Consider the following 6000-nt stretch of genomic DNA (forward strand, 5'->3'; position numbering starts at 1 on the left):
GTAACAAACTACAGTTACTTGGAAGTTACTTTAAAACTGGAGAGGTGGGTCATTGGAAGTTGAAGACCATCAGTATATGTAATCAGACAGACAGATAGACAGACAGAGATGATAGATGATAGATAATCGGTGGACCCAATGGCGTGAGTTCTAGTTGGAACCCTGACAGGCACAAGGGCAGTGGGTGCTGCTGTGGAAGCTGGAGGGTTGGAGGAACAGGGTCCAGGCCATGGGCGGGGAGGGGACATCCCATCCCCTCTCCCTCTATTCTGTTCAGTCAGTAGTCAGTAGCCTGAGGCGACCCACACACCTTAAGTGATCCTCCTTACTCTATGCATTCAAGCTTCCCCACCTGAGATCTGCTTGGGATTCCAATGTTATTCTCATTATTCGGATGCACCCAGGATAATGCTCAGCCAAGCACCCGAGGCAACCCAGGCAAGTTGGCACATGGAGTTAACCCCTAGTGGGTGGAGCCGCAGGTATGGAGCCTGCCAGGTGGAGGAGAGAACAGAGGTAGGGGCTCTGAGTGGGCACTTGCTTCTGTGCTGGGGGCCAAAAATGAGGTCAGTGGGACTGTGGCTAAGGTGGTAGGAGATGGGGTAGGTCATGGGGAGCTAAAAGTCAGGGGAGTATTCAAAGGGGATTTGACCCCTGGCCCTTCTGTACCTGCTTGCCCTATAGAAACCATTGTCACTACTTGGCATGAGGCCATTCTTTTATCTGGATGTCAGCCTTCACCACAAGATTAAAAGCCACAGAGGAATTAGGCTAAGAAGTCAACCATACCTCAGCACCTCCTAGGAGATACAATAAGAACTGGTCTTTCTTTTTCTTCTTTTTTCTCTTCCATTAATTTATTCTCTCTCTCTTCTCTCCCTCTCTCCCTCTCCCTCTCCCTCCCCCCTCTCTCCCTACATGTGTGCATATGTATGCATGTGTACATACGTTTGCCATAGTGCATTTATAGAGGTCAGAAGACAATTTGTGGGAGTCAGTTCTCTCCTTCCATCTGAAGATTGAACTCAGGTCCTTAGACTTGACAGCAAGCACGCTTACCACTGAGCCACCTATCTGGGTGTGAGGCATGAGACAAACCTTTCTCTTGATGGGAAGTGTAAATCTGAATGGGAAAAAAAAGCATACATTTTCCTCCCTTAAGGTTTTATAATTCAACCCAATCGTTAGCCAACTAAATTCAACAAACATCTGTTGCTTACCTTCATTATGCGAGGCATTGTGTTGGGTAGGGGCTTCAGACATGAAAAGTAAAAATAGTCACAGTAAACAAACTTTGCTGTGCCGGGTGCTATGCAGAGTGTGGGGTATTTTGCATGCTTGGCGCTCCCACTGGAATTTTGCAGCCACCCTCTCTGAGGTAGATTAGCTATCACCACGATGGACACTTGTTGGATGATGAAGTATCAGAAGGGCAGAGGTCAAGGCAGGAGGTGACCCAGTGTCTCCCCGAATGGAGTCCCCGATTCAAACTTGGATGTTCCTGCAGTGGGGTGGGTGGAGGTGCAGGATGAAAGGGGACTCTATGAATTATTGTTCCCATCGCTGTGGCCAAATACCCGAAAAGAAGCAACTCCAGGGAGGAAGGCTTTATTTGAGCTCACACTCTGAGGATGCAGTCCATCTCTGCGGGGAAGACACAGTGATGGGCGCAGCTCTCAGCTGTGGTGGCAGGAGCGTGGGGCTGCTTGCTCACATCTGAGTGGGTCAGCAAGTGGGGCTGGGATTAAAAACCTCCAAGTTTGGCCCCTCCCCAGAGACCCGCTTTCTTATGTAGATGCCATCTTCCAAAGGTTCTTCCATCTTCGAAGCAGCATCGAATGTCCATACATGAGCCTGTGGGAGAAAAACTACATCTCAACCGTGGCAGTGATGTTTGCTAACTCAGGAGGGTTGGTCTGTTGGGATGGTTCAGAGGGATCTGGCTTTTCACATGTTGACACTTCTAGAAAGCCTGGGATCCACCTTCTTGATTGAGAATGATGGGGAACGGTGGGTTCTGGAAGCGGGAGAATAGTGGGTTCCCGTGGATTCTTTCACACTGTTCCCCATCCCCATGACTGGTCCACCTCTACTCCCCCTGCTAAGTGTGTGGAATAACATCTAAGGCCTACAGCAGAGACCTCCCTGTTTGGTTATAGCCCCCTACCTGATATTTCTTCCAGTGTAATTGAAAATGCCTTGATTTCCTTTTCTACTCTGTTACTATAAAACTTCATGAATTGTTGCTTGGTTGGGACATGGTATTTGAAGCAACTCGAATCTGTGTTTCTGGGCCCTGGCTACTCATATTTAGCTCCAGAACAAACAGTCTCTCATTCCCTTTGCACTGAGCTGTGGTTGTCCATCAACAAGAGGGGACCCCGTGGGAAAAGAGAGGCCGTGGTCAGGGTGCTGCACCGCCACAGAGCACAGAGCATCACTCAAAAACCTTCCCTAAATGAATCGAGGTCTCTGGACCATGTATATTTTCCATAAGATTCCCAGGTGCACAGTGGGTAACGGTCACCTGCGGTAGAGTGAGTGACTGAACAGGAATGGGTTGTGTCACTGTGGAAGCTTCTCTGCCCTGGAGTCCTTCCTCCTTCTCCTCCTACACCAACAACAGGTACAGAGATGACATCTCAAGCCAAATCTCTCCACCTTCCCTTCACCCAAAGCCCTGCCCTGGGTTCCAATAGCCTGAAGGAGTCTTATTCAAACCTCTGGCTAAGCCTTCCATTCCCTGTCAGGGTGATGAGCAGTGGGGGCTGGGATGGTGGAGGGGCAGAGGCTGTGGTCTCCTTTTGGGAAGCAGGAGAGACGAATGTCCTGGAAGTAAATTTCTTGGTGGCATCTCTTTCACAAATCGTCTAGTTGAGTTATTCGAGTTAAACGCAGCTCCCAGCATGAGGAGGAATCTGTTTTGTAAGACTTTGTCACAAGTGGTAAAACTTATTTTTCTAATTACACTTTACCTCTGATGTATAAGATGTGATTCATATATAATCACTGTTTCAACGTTTTATTCCTTACCCGGGTGAAAAAGTAATGGGAATAAAATATCAATATCTTCCTGACAATTGACAGTTTGTGCTGACATGTCATTGAAGTGAAGAACAAGATATCAATTAAAAGAGGGCGATATAGCATTTTCCTCTCATTTTGTGTTGAGAGGGAGTATCAGGGATGTTTAAACTCTTTCTTCTCTTTTCAAATTAGGAAAAAAAAACCAGTTTAATATGGGTTTATGTCAAGATGAACATAAGGGCAAAGAGACTCAACTTTAAAAATACTTTTGTTTATGATATGTTATCTAAAACATTGTCGCCTCTCATGTTAAAGATTCATAAATTGGGATTAAGGGATGATTTAGTGGCTCAGAGTGAGTTCTGTTCCCAGCACCAGTCTTGGGAAGCTCACAGTTGCTTGTAACTTCAGCTCCAGGGGATCTGACACCCTCTGGCTTCCACAGGCACCTGCACACCCCCTCCATATGCATAATTTTAAAATAATAAAAATCTTTTTTAAATCAAAGCAGATTCATATTTTGATGGGCCTTCAAAAATAAATTTAGTTTGTAAGTGATAATGTAAACTGCAACATTTTAGAATATTGGCCCTTTTGTATAAAGGGCTCTGAAAGGTTTAAACAAGTGGTACCCAAGGATGCTGTGTAGGTTAGAGGAAAAGAGTGGTACCCAAGGATGCCATGTGGGTTAGAGGAAAAGAGTGGTACCCAAGGATGCCATGTGGGTTAGAGGAAAAGAGTGGTACCCAAGGATGTCGTGTGGATTAGAGGAAAAGAGTTTGGGGCTTGGAAACATCATCATATTTGGAGGTCATTTTCTCAAGGAATTTTCTGAGCCAATATTTCTCCCATTTGCTTTAGCTATGGTGTTTAAAATCATGTTAGTCTTAATTTCTTGGATCAAGTAGTGCAAAATGAGAGCTGCAATGTGTATCAGGAGCCGACAGGAACTTTTTTATGTTGGAATTCATTTTGCTTAAATGTTAATTTTACTTATATATTTTCCTTGGTGTCTAAAGCTAATTTTGGCTACAGTGGGAATTTAATGTACATTTTACAAACCAATGAAGGAATGAATGAGCAACAGGATAAGTGAAAAACGGATGGGTTGATTGGTGAATGGGTGGACAAATGTGTGGGTATATGGATAGATGGGTAGGAGGATGGTTGGGTAGATGGATGAATGGATGGGTATATGGTTGAATGAGTGAATAGATAGATGGCTGGATGAGAAATGGGTAGCTGTCTGGCTGAATAAGTGGATGGATGGGTGCATGGATGATGGGTGGATGTCGAAGGGGGATGAATGGAGACTAAAGAGGTGACTCAATGATGTATTAAAGGTGATGCCCCAAGTCCAAGGGTAGGACAAATAGTTTTGAATAAAGACTGTTTGAATCTAGGGAGTGGTGGTAACACATGACTCTGACCAAGTGTTACATACTGAGAACGACCTTGGGAAGATTTCCTGATCCATTTGTGTCTTCATTGGACACCTTCATACATGTGCACACACAGGTGAACATACAGCCATGCCCAAATGAATATGTTCCCCTCCCTTGACATACTTGAACTCCACACTGTCACTGATAGTAAGAAATTATCTGTCGTCTTTGATATTGGAAGCTTCCCTACAGATCTTGAATCAGGACTCTCTAAGTTTCAGATCTCCTCAAAGACACTCAAACAGTTTGAAGAGAATAGACATAAAATTTACCAGTAGTAGAAACTCTCCCAGGTTGACAATCAGACAGACAGATAGACAGACAGACAGACAGACAGACAGACACACACACACACACACACACACACACACACACACACACACACACTCATATATGCATACAAATGCACAAATGCATATGCATATTTAGACACACATACATGGAGCTAATCATGGCAGGGTTGCTTACGGGAGCACAGAATCATGAACCGCCTGCATGCCCAGCAGCAAGGGACATTTCAAATTAATTGCTGAATATCTGTATCATCAAATATCATACTGTCATCAAACATTAAGTTTTTGGAGGATAATAATAGTTGTAATAATGATGAGAGCTAATGTTCCAACATTTATTGAGCACCTGCTGTGTGCCAGGCACGATCCTAAATGCCTTGCTCAAAATAACTCCTTCAATTTAGGATTTTTAAGGATATTTAAGGATATGACAAACTGCTAGCGCTCTATTGCTCGGTGGGGAAAAACACCAGACAACGGATCATTTTTACACACCATGTATGCTTGTTGTTATCTCTTTATAGTATATATTAATGTATAGAAAACAATCCACTGCACTCTACCATGGGAATCATATCTATGTAGCTATATTGCAGGACATTTTGGGTTTTTTTTTTTAATCCTCATTTTCTTTGATAGTTCACGAATTATCTCTCACAATATAAAATCCATCATTTTTATGCTAACTAGAAAGCAACTAACTATTGAAATGGTAGTAGGAGAGCACTTGGTGTGTTCTAAGAGACACCCTGGAAACCAAGGTGGGAAACATGGTGAATGCAGGCTTTGGAACTAAAGTACAGAGTCCACAGGGTCACGTGGAGGAGAGGGAGCACCAGCGAGCCACTGAGCGTCTGTGAGAGAGGCAGTGACCACATGGAAAATGGAGGGGGGAGGAGCCTGGCAAAGGGACAGAAGTCAGTGGTGGAGGACAGATTAGAGGAGTCCCGCTAAGCAGGTGGCACTGAGCGGGTGAACCTGTGGGACCTGGCTGTGAGATGGAGGAGGGACCTAGACAAACAGGCAGGATGGTGCAGTGCATGGGGCAAATTAGGGAAGCCCAACTTGGCGTGTGCAGCTGGTGCCCCTTTCTCTCCTCTTCTAGGCTTTATGGACTGTTTGCTCTTCCTTCACAAAGCACACAGCCAAAGCCAGGTGTACTGGCGCAGGCTCATCATCCCAGCACTCAGGAGGTGGAAGCAGGAGGGTTAGGAGTTCAAGATCATCCTGAGCTA

Source organism: Peromyscus maniculatus, chromosome 14, assembly GCF_049852395.1.
Source record: "Peromyscus maniculatus bairdii isolate BWxNUB_F1_BW_parent chromosome 14, HU_Pman_BW_mat_3.1, whole genome shotgun sequence".
NCBI classification, from domain to species: Eukaryota; Metazoa; Chordata; class Mammalia; order Rodentia; family Cricetidae; genus Peromyscus; species Peromyscus maniculatus.